This window comes from Aegilops tauschii, chromosome 5 (assembly GCF_002575655.3).
Source record: "Aegilops tauschii subsp. strangulata cultivar AL8/78 chromosome 5, Aet v6.0, whole genome shotgun sequence".
NCBI classification, from domain to species: domain Eukaryota; kingdom Viridiplantae; phylum Streptophyta; class Magnoliopsida; order Poales; family Poaceae; genus Aegilops; species Aegilops tauschii.
Window position 1 is genome coordinate 390,118,937 of NC_053039.3, and position 13,522 is coordinate 390,132,458.

The window sequence follows — 13,522 nt, forward strand, 5'->3', positions numbered from 1 at the left end:
ATGAGATCCCGGACGTCACGAGGAGTTCCGGAATAGTCCGGAGGTGAAGAATTATATATAGGAAGTCAAGTTTCGGCCACCGGGAAAGTTTCGGGGGTTATCGGTATTGTACCGGGACCACCGGAAGGGTCCCGGGGGTCCACCGGGTGGGGCCACCTATCCCGGAGGGCCCCGTGGGCTGAAGTGGGATGGGAACCAGCCCCTAGTGGGCTGGGCGCCCCCCATGGGCCTCCCCCCTGCGCCTAGGGTTGGAAACCCTAGGGTGGGGGGGCGCCCCACTTGCCTTGGGGGGCAAGGCACCCCCTTGGCCGCCGCCGCCCCATCTAGATGGGGCTTGGCCGGCGCCCCCCTCCCAGGGGGCCTATATAAAGGGGGGGGGAGGGAGGGAGGGCAGCAACATCACAGCCTTGGGCGCCTCCCTCCTCCCCTGCTACACCTCTCTCTCTCTCGTAGAAGCTCGGCGAAGCCCTGCCGGCATCCCGCTACATCCACCACCACGCCGTCGTGCTGCTGGATCTCCATCAACCTCTCCTTCCCCCTTGCTGGATCAAGAAGGAGGAGACGTCGCTGCACCGTACGTGTGTTGAACGCGGAGGTGCCGTCCTTTCGGCACTTGGTCATCGGTGATTTGGATCACGGCGAGTACTACTCCGTCATCCACGTTCATTGGAACGCTTCCGCTCGCGATCTACAAGGGTATGTAGATGCACTCCTTTCCCCTCGTTGCTAGTATACTCCATAGATGCATCTTGGTGAGCGTAGGAAAATTTTAAAATTATGCTACGATTCCCAACAGCAGTCCCATTAGGAGGCTTGTGGGAGATAAGCTCGGCAAAAAACGCATCTTTGCAGGCGTGGTCAGTTGGCCCATAAACGGAGGTGACCCTAAAACAGACGTCAGTCGCACGGGCACGAACCGTACCAGAGAGGCAATAGGTCGATGCAGTGATATCGGAGACGTCGAGGACCGTGTCATCCCAAAGTAGCAGAATCCCTCCCCTAGTCCCCAGAGTCGGGCGTTGCGCAAAGCCTTGAAGCCTATTACCACCAAGGAAAGCAGCAACGAATTTATCAACGCAGCCAAGCTTAGTCTCTTGCAAACATACAAGCTGGCATGAGGAGGCTGCAATCGTCGCACTAACAGTTGACCTCCGCGCCGGGTTGTTTAGACCGCGAACATTCCAACTTAACGTGTTGATGGGCTGTGTCGTCATGGGTCACACCAAAAAACACAAGACCTCTGGCAGCGACAGCAGCTGTGCACGGTCATCAGGCAGAGGAGAGCTACTCCAGCGTCAGCAAAACAACACAGCAGACCGACAACCAAAGTGCATGATTTTTCTCTCATGCAACAGCAAGCACCCACAACACTATCACACCTGATACAACGCACACCCACAACACGAACAACACACAGATCACCCCATGGAGCACTAAGAGGGTGGACTAACATAAGGATCCATAGTACCCTAACAGACAAACTAGGAACCTCAAGCATCCTGGATAGCTACACCTCCCTCTTGAGCAAGCTCCAGTGCTCCCTCTTCACCATGCTCAATCAGTGCGTCCTCGACGCCGTTCATGAAGCGGACGAAGAACTGCTCGGGGTAGTGCTTGACGACTTCGACATCAGTCTGGCGCGCCCCCAGGGCCTTTGCCAGCTCGGAGGCCACCTGCTGGCAGGAGACGTCCTGCCTGGCGCCTTCTAGCCAGGCAACTGCCCCGTTGGTGGAGAGGAGAGCAGACTCAACCTGCATCTCAGGCGTTGCAGGGACGACGACGTAGTCCTCCTCCGGACGGAGCGACGCATCACCGAGGCGGAGCATCGTGGCCGGAGAGGTTGCAGTAGGCAGCAGAGGATTCTCCCAGCCACGACCAGAGCGAGGAGCTGCTACTTGGACAGCAACAGCGGCAGGCCGAGGGAGAGGGGGTGGAGGCACTCCGGGGGAGTCCAGCAAGCTTAATGGCTTCCACTGGTTCTTGCAACCACGAGATTTATGGCCATTTTGGAGGCAGCGTGAACAGCGCAGCGGGTCACGGCACGCCTCAACCCTATGCCCGCGGTGGAGACACCTACAGCACCGGCCTAGGAGCCATCGGGGGATGGGCGCCGGCTTGAATGCCGGGGCGGCCAAAGCCAGACTGCGCGGGCCTTTACGCGACGCGACGAGCTGCCAGCCTCCGGTCACCTCAGCCTCGCGCCCCGCGTCGGACCGTATCGCCTGCATAGAAGGCGCACCAGAGGTAGGAGGGATGGAGGCGGCCAGCTGCTCCGCACCCGAGCAGTTAATGCCTCCACCGCCCGGAACTTCAAGGCGTGCGGCCTGCGCAGGAGGAGGGGCTTGAGCCGACCCAAGCGCAGCCCGGACCGACGCCACGGGCGGCTGCGAGTCAGGGACAAACTCCACGAAGGCCAAGACACCGTCCTGGTCGTAGCTCGTTAAAACTGGATCTGGCCGTGGCAGGGAGGATGAACGCAGGAGAGGAAAAGATCTCCGCAGCAGCGCGACCGCCCCCGGACGACCAACCGGAGGCGGAGGCAGGGGCATGAACCAGGAGGCGAATCCGTGGTCGGCGCGGGGGGAGCCACCGCCGCCGCCGGCGGCGCGGGGACGGGCGTGGGAGGGGAGCGCGTGGGAGGCATATCCTAACGTATTTTAGATGGCCCCTATGTTGTTTATGCTTAGGTACATTTTGTCTACTGGATCAAGGCTGGAAATTGAGGTGTAACGAGGCGAGCTCTCCATGGAACCAAAACCCGCTTCCTAGCTGGGCGAGGTGAGGAGAGCACTTGCCCGATAACAAAACACGCCAACAGACCACTTGACAGCTAGCTCGTTTACGTGTACCCCTCACACACAAAAAAAAAACTGAAGAGTTTAAATCTGGAAAATATTACGGTATTTGTAAGCTTATATGTGCTATATATTTGTAAGCGGGGATAGCTCAGTTGGGAGAGCGTCAGACTGAAGATCTGAAGGTCGCGTGTTCGATCCACGCTCACCGCATGCTACTTTTCTTTTTAATGCTTTTCATCACGGATACATCGTTGATAATTAACCAAGCCGTTGTTCTTCCTTCAACTTCCAAACGACTAAACTCGTGACTAAATTTACGGCAATGCTACACGCACGGGCTGATGGTTACGGAATCAACGGACCGTGCTTGGTTGGCAGTTTTTTATTGGAGATTAGGAGTGAGGCGGGGCCCACCTCCATGAAAATCAGGGGGGCAGAGATTGCCGTTGTTCTTCCTTCAACTTCCAAACGACTAAACTCGTGACTAAATTTACGGCAATGCTACACGCACGGGCTGATGGTTACGGAATCAACGGACTGTGCTTGGTTGGCAGTTTTTTATTGGAGATTAGGAGTGAGGCGGGGCCCACCTCCATGAAAATCAGGGGGCAGAGATTGATTAGCGCTGAGATGCCCGTGAGATGCCCGTATTGCTCCGTGCGTGTAGGATTATTGCTAAATTTATATTTACACCTATGAAATTTATTTCTCTTTCTTCATTGAGGAATTTCTCACGTGGCTTGCCACTGCCATGCAAACATGCAATGGAATTCTGTGAGCACAGCAACGTACAGGAGAGGTTTTGACTCGGTGGTCAACCTAATTGCGTGGAGTCTTAGAGGTTTCGACTCGGTGGTCAACCTAATTGCTTGGAGTCTTTGAAAGCAGCGCAACGCTAGGTGTTCCATAATCTGGCGCAACATTCAGTCATTGCGTTTGTGCCGCAAATATTAAACGAATTGCGTAATTGGAAGGGTGCGGGTACTGTCTTAGCTCTTTTGTGAGAGTAGTCTTCTTATTTTCGGTGTGGTGTGTACCTATGACAATGTTCACAGTGCGGATATGTTCTCTCGGAATTCATAACTTCTACTCTCTCTGTTCCAAAATAAATGACCTAACTTTATATTAATTTTGATATAAAGTTAAGTCATGCAATTTGGAATAGAGGGAGTATATGGTATGTACTTTATATACTCTTGAAAATAATGATTCTGTGAGCGCTTCACAACATGAGCGACGTGGCGCAATAATGTTAGAGTTCGAGTTGAACGGTTGGATCCGTCAAGACGCGCACTTATACGAAGCAAAGTAGGTGGGCCAATTCTTACGACCGGAAACCGCAAGAAACTTATGCACACAATTATGATGCCTGGAACACACTTGTTCATTGCTTGGTTGTTGAGAGGACGAGGAACACAAGTCAGAGAGTGCTGAGTATCATTGTTATTTAGGAAAGTAGGATAGCGTAGGATTTATTATACCTTGTCTTGTATTTCAAGATGATCATGTACTCCTATATATATGGCCACGAGGCTCAAGCAATACAACAACAATTCCACCATATTCCCTCTATTCCTTCTACATGGTATCGACCTAACTTCGATCCAAACCCTAGCCGCCGCTTCCGCACCACGCCGCCCTCGGGGCGGTCGATCTCCATGATCGCCACCGGGGGTCGCGCATCCCGTACCTAGCATTCGTCTGCCGATCGCGTTGATCAGCCGCACTAGAGAGTCTTTTTCCTGATCCTTTGATAAGTTTTTCTTCTCGCGCCGGTCGTTTGATCAGTGCCTCTTTTTTGGTTTTCGATCGCAGATCAGTTTGTGTCACTCGTTGACGTTCTTCGTCTACAACACGCGTCTACTCCGTTGGCATCTTCATGGTCTTCGAATCGCTTGCCACCAGAAGGTGGAGGAGCACCAGAAGTGGAGGCAACAGATTGCCTTGGGGCAGAGAATGCCCTTGAACTCCTTCCAGCACCTCCTCCACTAGCACCTCTTCCGGATGGATTCCTTGCAACACTAGTTCTTCCAGATCTTGCAGAAGCAGTAGGAGCTCTTGGTGGTGGAGGAGGAGCAGATGCAGCAGCAGGAGCTCTTGGTGGTGTAGGAGAAGCAACAATAGTTATTGGTTGTGAATTCCTTGCATAAGGCTTGCATACACACATAAAACAGTGAACATACAAGTAAGTTATGTAGAAGAAGTAATATACAAACATGTGAAATTTTGAAGAGGATAAAGGGGATTACCACATTTTTGTTTTCCCTCAAAGCCAGCTCAGGCTACAACTGTTTCAGACAGCTTGTGTACCTATGTCCTTGGAGTCCACAATTGCCACATGTTATAATCCCCATTATTGAAGTGTCCTTTGGCGTTGGAACTTCAAATTTCCCCTTTATCCTCTTCTCTTTCTTTCTTCCCTTCTTCACTTTAAATGCAAGTGGTTTTATGTCTGAACCAGGGGTCTTTGTCCATTCATGCTGACCAGGAACATGATAGATCATTGGTTCATAAGCTGCCAGGTAAAATGGTTTCTTGAAGAATTTGTTCACACAATCCTCTAGAAACCTTTTAGCCTTGTTTATTGCTCAGATGGCATGGTTGCATGGGATGCCACTGAAGTCCCACTTTCTGCAACCACATGTCTCAAGTTCCAAGTTCACAACATGTGTTTGCTGCCCACTTGTAACTTGCCATAAGTTGACACCAGCTTGTATTGGTTTGCAGTATTTGGCCCTCTCCTCCTCAAGCTCTAGCTTCACTGTAATATGGTGTAATGCCCCTTCTGGATGCCTTTGCAATCTCTCTATTCCTGTGCCACCTCACCATCTGCTTATCTTTTACGCCATCACACATTGTCCTTATAGGTTTTTCCCCAACATCTAGGATGCACTTGTTAAAAACCTCGGACAAGTTGTTAACTACCAAGTTAGTCTTGCAATTTGTCTCAAATGCATGCCTTGCCCAAGTTCTTTTTGGTATTGCACTAAGCCACTCCAAGCTTCCTCACATTCAACTCTCGGATCATTCATTGCGATATGAAATTTGTGTTCATTATAGGCATAGCTGGCATTGTCCATGCACTTCTTAAGATCTCTCCCCCTAAACCCAACATCTTGGAAGTTTCCATAAAAGTGTTTAAGGCAGAATCTTTGGTGGCAATAAGGAAACACTTGATTCACTGCATTTAGTAGCCCCTTGTAATATCCAACATGCGGCTCTAGCCTGATCAAGATATGAAATCTTGATAAGGATAGAAACGCATGTCGAGTCGCATAGCAAGGTGGACATCATTACAAGATACCATCAACTGAATAGAAGAGAATACAAGATATAGTTGTCTTACACTTGCCACAAGCTACAACATGGATATATCAATACATCAATACATAGCAATCATCATACAAAAGAGCAGGATCCGACTACATACACTACTGCAGGATGCTGCTAACACGACACTACGATCAGAGACCCTTCGAGAAACTGTGTGCGATGCAATAATCGCAAACGGTGCTATATGAAAACCGTCAGAAATGTATGAAACGTTTGCGATGACGGATGCATCAAACATGGTTCAGCTTTTAGTTGCGTGTGCGATGAAGGGCATACGGTTCAGTTCAATTAACTGTTTGCGATGAGGAGGAACAAAAGAAACGGGCAGCCAGATGAAGGCGTGTGCGATTCACAGCATACGGTTCACTCGGATGAACTGTTTGTGATTAGGCAATACAAAAAAATGGTCAGCCAGATCAAGGTGTGTGCGATATACGGCATGCGGTTAACTTGGATGAACTGTTTGTGTTGAGACATGAGAACCTAAACGGTTCAACTTAACAAGATGTGTGTGATACGCGGCAAACAGGTCTGTAATCAGAAATGTGTGTGAAGACCGATAATAACACAGACGGTTGCTGCTAATAAGACGTGTGTGTTGTGCGATGGGATTGCATACAGAACAACAACATATATATATACGGCATGCGGTGGCTACTACACCGTGGCATTTGCACACACCAAAGTAAACTATTACATGCATAATTACATAGGTGGCTACTACACACATGACATTTCCACACACCAATAAAGTAAACTATATATTACATGCATGATTAACTAGCATAAACGATCATCTGATCATCATCTACTTCTTTTGACGCTTGCTCTGCTTGTGGCTCAATCCGGGCTCGTCGATTTGGGTAACGAGGCACTTCCTCATGTCAACGATTCGCCTGTGCATCTCGTAGCATGTGTACACGCTCTTGGCCACAAACCTGAGATGAGGTTCATCCAGTTGCCGCATCCAGGCCCCGTGCCAGGATACGGGACTTGTTCTCTGGGCATCCCGCTTCATCTTTTCGTAGTAGGGGTCGATGATGGCCGAGGCGAGTTCGACCAGGGAGTCCTGCTTCGTGCTGCCCCAGACCCTGTAGTGGTCACGAATTTCGACAAGGTTCTTGCAGGCCAAGCCCGTAACACTGAGCGCTTTTACATCGTCTTTGGTTTCCACCGTGGCAAACTTGAGTCGGTGCTATTGACAAACCTGTTGAAACGGTCGCAAGGCTCTGTGGCCATGCAGTAGTGGTAGACGAGGACATGATGGCGCACGCACAACTAAGCGACGACAACCTTCTGATCTATGCCGGGACGACCGGCGGTGTACTGGAGGTCGATGCCAACCACCTTGTACTTGTCTCGAGCAAGCAACTGCTCAACGTTGTTGATGTAGTCGTCCACCACGGCCGGGTCGATGGTGTACACCACCGAGAGATTCGCCTCCCTCGCGTGGGTCTCCACTCTATGCTCGCCGAACTCCATTGGAGCACCGCCGGACATCCCCTCTCTATGTGTCGTCGTGGGTGTGCTTGTTGTGTTGTGGGGCGCGATTGAAAGGTTGAAGAGACTAAGGTTATAATGGCCGCGGGAATTAAAGGGGAAGCCGGACGGCTAGGAATATCGGCAGGCCCTGATGGCAGTTCTAATTTGCAGCGCGTAACTCCATCGTGCCGCACGTAACTGCATCGTGTGGCAACGCGCGCGGCGCAACCGCATGCATATGGGGCCCCCGACGTGATCGTGCGCACACCCAACCGCTGGCAGAGCACGCGCGGAGGGACGCGAGCAGAGCGCTCCGCGGTCGCCTCAAGGAAAAGCTATCCACAAGCCGAGCGCGTCGACGGACGCGAGCAGAGCGTGCCAATGGACGCGACAGAGCGCGCCACGGCGCCAAACGGCGAGCACAGCGCTGCGGCGCCTAACGGGGAGCAGAGCTTGCCGAGGGACGCGAGCAGAGGACGACACAGTGATACATGGCAAATAAGACGAACTGTGCGAGCGATGTCGGAGATATCAAGCATGAATCATATTAGAGTTGTGTCACGCCCAAGATGCGACCCTATCCTAAAGGAACTCGAGGTCCCACCAAGGATAGAAGCGCATCTTGAAGACGCTTTTGCAAGGTGGATATCATTACATCAACATTACATAATATATGGGGATACATACAAGGCATACAAATGCCGCAAGAATACATCAATACATCATACATAAGATCAACATCCGACTACGGATGAAACACAAACAGAAACTCCAACGATATCCACCCTGCTAGCCCAGGCTGCCGACCTGGAAACTATCCCCTGATCGAAGAAGAAGCAGACGAAGAACTCCAAAACAAGTAACATCGCTCTCGCGTCGTGATCATCGCAAAACCTGTACCTGCAACTGGTGTTGTAGTAATCTGTGAGCCACGAGGACTCAGCAATCCCATTACCATGGGTATCAAGACTAGCAAAGCTTAATGGGTAAGGAAGGGGTAAAGTGGTGAGGTTGCAGCAGCGACTAAGCATGTATGGTGGCTAACATACGCAAATAAGAGCGAGAAGAGAAGCAACGGAACGGTCGTGAAGCTAGCAATGATCAAAAAGTGATCCTGAACTCCTACTTACGTCAAACATAACCCAAAGACCGTGTTCACTTCCCGGACTCCACCGAAAAGAGACCATCACGGTTACACACGCCGTTGATGCGTTTTAGTTAAGTCAAGTGTCAAGTTCTCTACAACCGGATATTAACAAATTCCCATCTGCCACATAACCGCGGGCACGGCTTTCGAAAGATAATACCCTGCAGGGGTGTCCCAACTTAGCCCATTATAAGCTCTCACGGTCAACGAAGGATATTCCTTCTCCCGGGAAGACCCGATCAGTCTCAGAATCCCGGTTACAAGACATTTCGACAATGGTAAAGCAAGACCAGCAAAGCCGCCCGAATGTGCCGACAAATCCCGATAGGAGCTGCACATATCTTGTTCTCAGGGCACACCGGATTGTCCAAGCTTCCGATAGGCGAGCCCAGAGTTGCCCCTGGTGGCCACCGGCGACTGACAGGTTGGACCAACACTCGAAGGAGCACTGGCCCGGGGGGGGGGGGGGGGTAAATAAAGATGACCCTTGAGAGCGCGACTCCCAAGGGAAAAAAGGCTAGGTGAGGCAAATGTAAAACCAAGGTTGGGCCTTGCTGGAAGAGTTTTATTCAAAGCGAACTGTCAAGGGGGTCCCATAAATCACCCAACCGCGTAAGGGACGCAAAATCAAGGAACATAACACCGGTATGACGGAAACTAGGGCGGTAAGAGTGGAACAAAACACCAGGCATAAGGCCGAGCCTTCCACCCTTTACCAAGTATATAGATGCATTAATTAAATAAGAGATATTATGATATCCCAACATAAACATAAACCAACATGGAGCAATCTTCATCTTCATCTGCAACTAGCAACGCTATAAGAGGGGCTGAGCAAAGCGGTAACATAGCCAAACAACGGTTTGCTAGGAAGGGTGACAAAGGTTAGGGGTGGTTTCATGGCAATTTGGGCGGCTTGAAGAGCAAGTGAAAAGGTAGCGCAGCATAGCGATAGAACGAAGCAACTAGCATAGCAATGATAGTAATGAGATCCAAGGTGACGGTCATCTTGCCTGAAATCCCACTAGGAAGAAGAACGAGTCCATGAAGAAGATGAAGCCACGAAGACGAACGAATCCTCACGATCGCAACGACACGGGAACTATCGAGAAGAATCACACAACATAGTAAACACACCACACATGAACAAGGCATGATGCTCAACCAAGTATGATGCCTGACAAGGCTATATGAAGCTACACATGGCAAGAGATGATGCATACAAGATCAACACATCAAAGCAAGTTTAAATGAGGCCGGAAACAACATATAACAATTTCGGTAAGTCCTCATATGCAAATTTCGAAATTGGTCCAGAACTGAATAACCTTATGTTCAAGTTGTTAAACAGCAAATTAAAATGCACCAAGATGATCTACACAAAATTCTAGTCAAGTTACATATAAAGTTCATTAGAGTCGGAGCTACGGTCTAGAAGATATGAGCAAAACAAGTTAAACATGGCATTGATGCAAAATGCATTCAAACATCAAGCAAACACCTCAAAATAAGGATGCAACATGATAACATGAATCTACATGCAATTCTAAGCAAGTTACATATAGAGCACGCTCAAAACGGAGCAACGGTGCAACACATACACTTCAAACAAGATAAAGCAACAAACTGTCCAAAACAGCAACTAGGCATCTTGCAAGCATCACAACAATATGTTACGGCATCCTAACATGACAGCAAAAGGCATGGGCATGATGTACAGGTAAAGCATTACAAAACAGGAACACTGAGCTATCTCCAGAAATAACTAGAACATGCTCAAAAGAACATGGCAATATTGCAAATAATAACAGATTCACAGACTTAGCAGAAATCACTGGACATGGCAGAAATAACATCAGGTTGCAAAGTTTAGAGCTATCAAACAACATGCTACAGGAACATATCATAGCAAAAAAAAGGCATGGCATGAATCTACTAATGGCATAGAAAAAAAGTCCTTTAATGATCACGAGCAAAAAAGGCACATAAGATATGATGGCACCCAGGTAAACATAGCAAGTTTCATAAGCAGATTCAGAATGAAAATAACAGTTCATGGCAGAAACAACGATAAGTAGGCATGTTGGTGAGCTTGAATCACTCACCACAGAGCATTACATGGCATGACAAGGTAACCAACAGTAAGACGGCATAAATATGAAGATAAGTATGGCAATAGCATAGTCATAGGGTACATGGATCACTAGTAACAACCATGGCAAAATTGATTAACATGTAAATAATCTGCCAGGAACATTTTATAGCAAAAATAGAGCAAGATAACAACAAGCTACAGCATTCCATAAATACAAACAAGGGCATAGATGGATAGAGCATAACAGGGGTAACAAAACATCCTTAGTGAACATCTCCAGATCATGCATAGAATAACTTGTAGCAGCAGGTTTACATAGCAACAAAATATAACAGATTCAGACTTGGCAGAAATGACTAAGTCACAGAAATCAGCAACATCATGAAGGCTACTTTCCATGCTTGTGCTAGTCACCACAGAGATCCTAAAAATATAAGACTAGCACCACTGTAAAGATGGCATGATGTAGAACAAAACACATGTAGACATCAAGCTCATAGGATGCACACACAAAATGCAATGAAAAAGACAAATCACCAAATTCTAATAACAGACAGCAGATAACATCATATAGTAATCTTGCAACGATGATTAGGGCATCAAGATGGACACAAACAAGCATGTCACAATGGAACAAAATGAAGAGCATCTCATGACGAACATTTCGATATATTATATGCAAGAAACGGAGCAGCGAGCACGAAGTTACAGTAGGATGAGCGAAGCAACATATGATGAAAACTCTGGGACTTGGAAGAATTGGACCTCACGGGAAAGTCAACGCGGGCGGTTCAGGCGAGGTGGATCCGGGCGCGGGTCTGCGGATCGGGGGTCGCCGGAGGAGGGGTCCGGCGAGGGAGGACGGGGCGCCGGCGGGCGAAGGCGGAAGGCGACCGGCGGCGGGGCGCTGGCCTCCGGTGGCGGAGCATGGCAGCGCGGGGTGAGGTCGGCGGCGGTGGCGGGCCACGCCGGCGAGGAGGCGGCGGCGCACAGCGGCGCGGCAGGCGCGGAAGGCGGCGGGGCTGGAGGCGCGAGGCGGCGGGGAGCTGGGCGAACGGGCGGCGGGCGCTATAGCCAGGCGCGGGCGCGGGGCGCCTCGGGCGACGGCGGCGGATGGGCTCGCGCGGGCCCGCGACGGGCCTGGCGGGCCGCGGCGGCACGCGGGACGGGTGGCGGCGGAGGCGACATGTGGCGGGCGCCGGTTGGCTGCGGGCGATGGCGGCGGTGACGTGTCGCCCCGGGATTGGCCGGGCGACGTGGCTGGCGGGGGTGGACGTGTCCGGCGACGGCGCGGATATGTCCGGCGGCGCGAGGAGGGAGAGGGCTAGGATTCATCCGCGAAAAATGGAAGGGGAGGTGTTTATATAGGTAGAAGGAGGTAGGAGAGTCCAAATGAGGTGCGGTTTTCGCCCACACGATCGTTATCGAACGACCGAGAGCATGGAGGGGAGTTTGCTGGGTTAGTGGGCTGATTTGGAGGGGTGCTGGGCTGCAAAGAGAAGGGGGTTTCGGGCTACGCGGTCAACCTTTGGGGCATCAAACGACCTCCAAATGGAACAAAATTTGACGGGCGGTCTGTCGGTGCTATACCAAGGCCACTCGGCAAATCTCGGCCCATTCCGAGAACGTTTTTCTCCCGCTCACGAAAAGAATACAGAGGGGTGCAACGGGCGCAGCGAGAGTGTCGGATCGCGAAACGGACAACGGGGAAAAGGACCGGATGCAAGCTTTGAAAAACATGCAGATGAAATGCAGATGATGACATGGCAAAATGCAACACGCAAGCAGCTGACATGGCAAGGACGGCGAATAACTGGTAGACACCTGGCGCATGGATCCGGGGCGTTACAAGTTGCGTGTGCGATACGTGGCAGACAGTTGATCCATCAAAGCTGTTTGTGATGGAATAAACCGTGTGTGTTGCGGGCAAACGCTTGCTGGTGTATAACCTTAAATTTAACCAAAAAAGTGTTAATGCATGTTACAAAAATTGTATAGCTGGAAACTCTGTTCAAATATGACTCCAAAGATATAATCTATGGCGACATGCATTCGTATCTTATTAGTTAAATCCTACTTATAAACCAGGACGGGGGTATAGTAGGTAATTAAATCACAAACTTTTTTATTAACTGTATGTGTATGTGTCCTCTCGTCCTCCTCTCGCACATCTTGTCACCCCGCTGCCGCAGACGGCTTATAATGCAAGCTTGCGCAGCGCGCAGGGGCGTTCTTTTGGCCAAACGGTGGCGCCAATGAATCGTCGGTGAGCCCGTTCCCACGCAACATCGCAGGTTCCCGCGCAAGCTTCCCGCCCGACTCGATGAAATCCCAATGCTTGCCGGCCTGCTATAAAAACCCTCACGGCCAGCGAGTCCTGCGTCGCATTTTCCCCTCCCTCCCTGTAGCTTATCTCATCTGCTTCTCCCACAATCGCCAATGGCACCGGTTCGTCGTCGTCACTGAGCCACTCCGTTGTCATCAGAGGACATCTCCAGCTGGGAGGCTACACCGCGGCGGCGGCGCAGTCCCCGGCGTAGTGTAGTGCGCGTGGTGTCCCTGTTGGGTGTGCGCGGAACACCCACCACACGCTCCGCCGCCGCTGCCCGTCGGCAGCTGTTGCCGGCCGCCGTTGCCGCCACACCATCGTCGAAAGCCAGGGCAATC

General features: G+C 50.6%; 1 non-coding gene across 1 annotated transcript; it reads left to right on the plus strand.

The window, feature by feature from the left end:
• The first annotated feature begins 2,935 nt into the window (after nucleotides 1-2,935).
• Nucleotides 2,936-3,008, plus strand: TRNAF-GAA (transfer RNA phenylalanine (anticodon GAA)). Its single transcript has one exon. It is a non-coding gene; the product is annotated as a tRNA-Phe (tRNA).
• The last annotated feature ends 10,514 nt before the right edge of the window (nucleotides 3,009-13,522 follow it).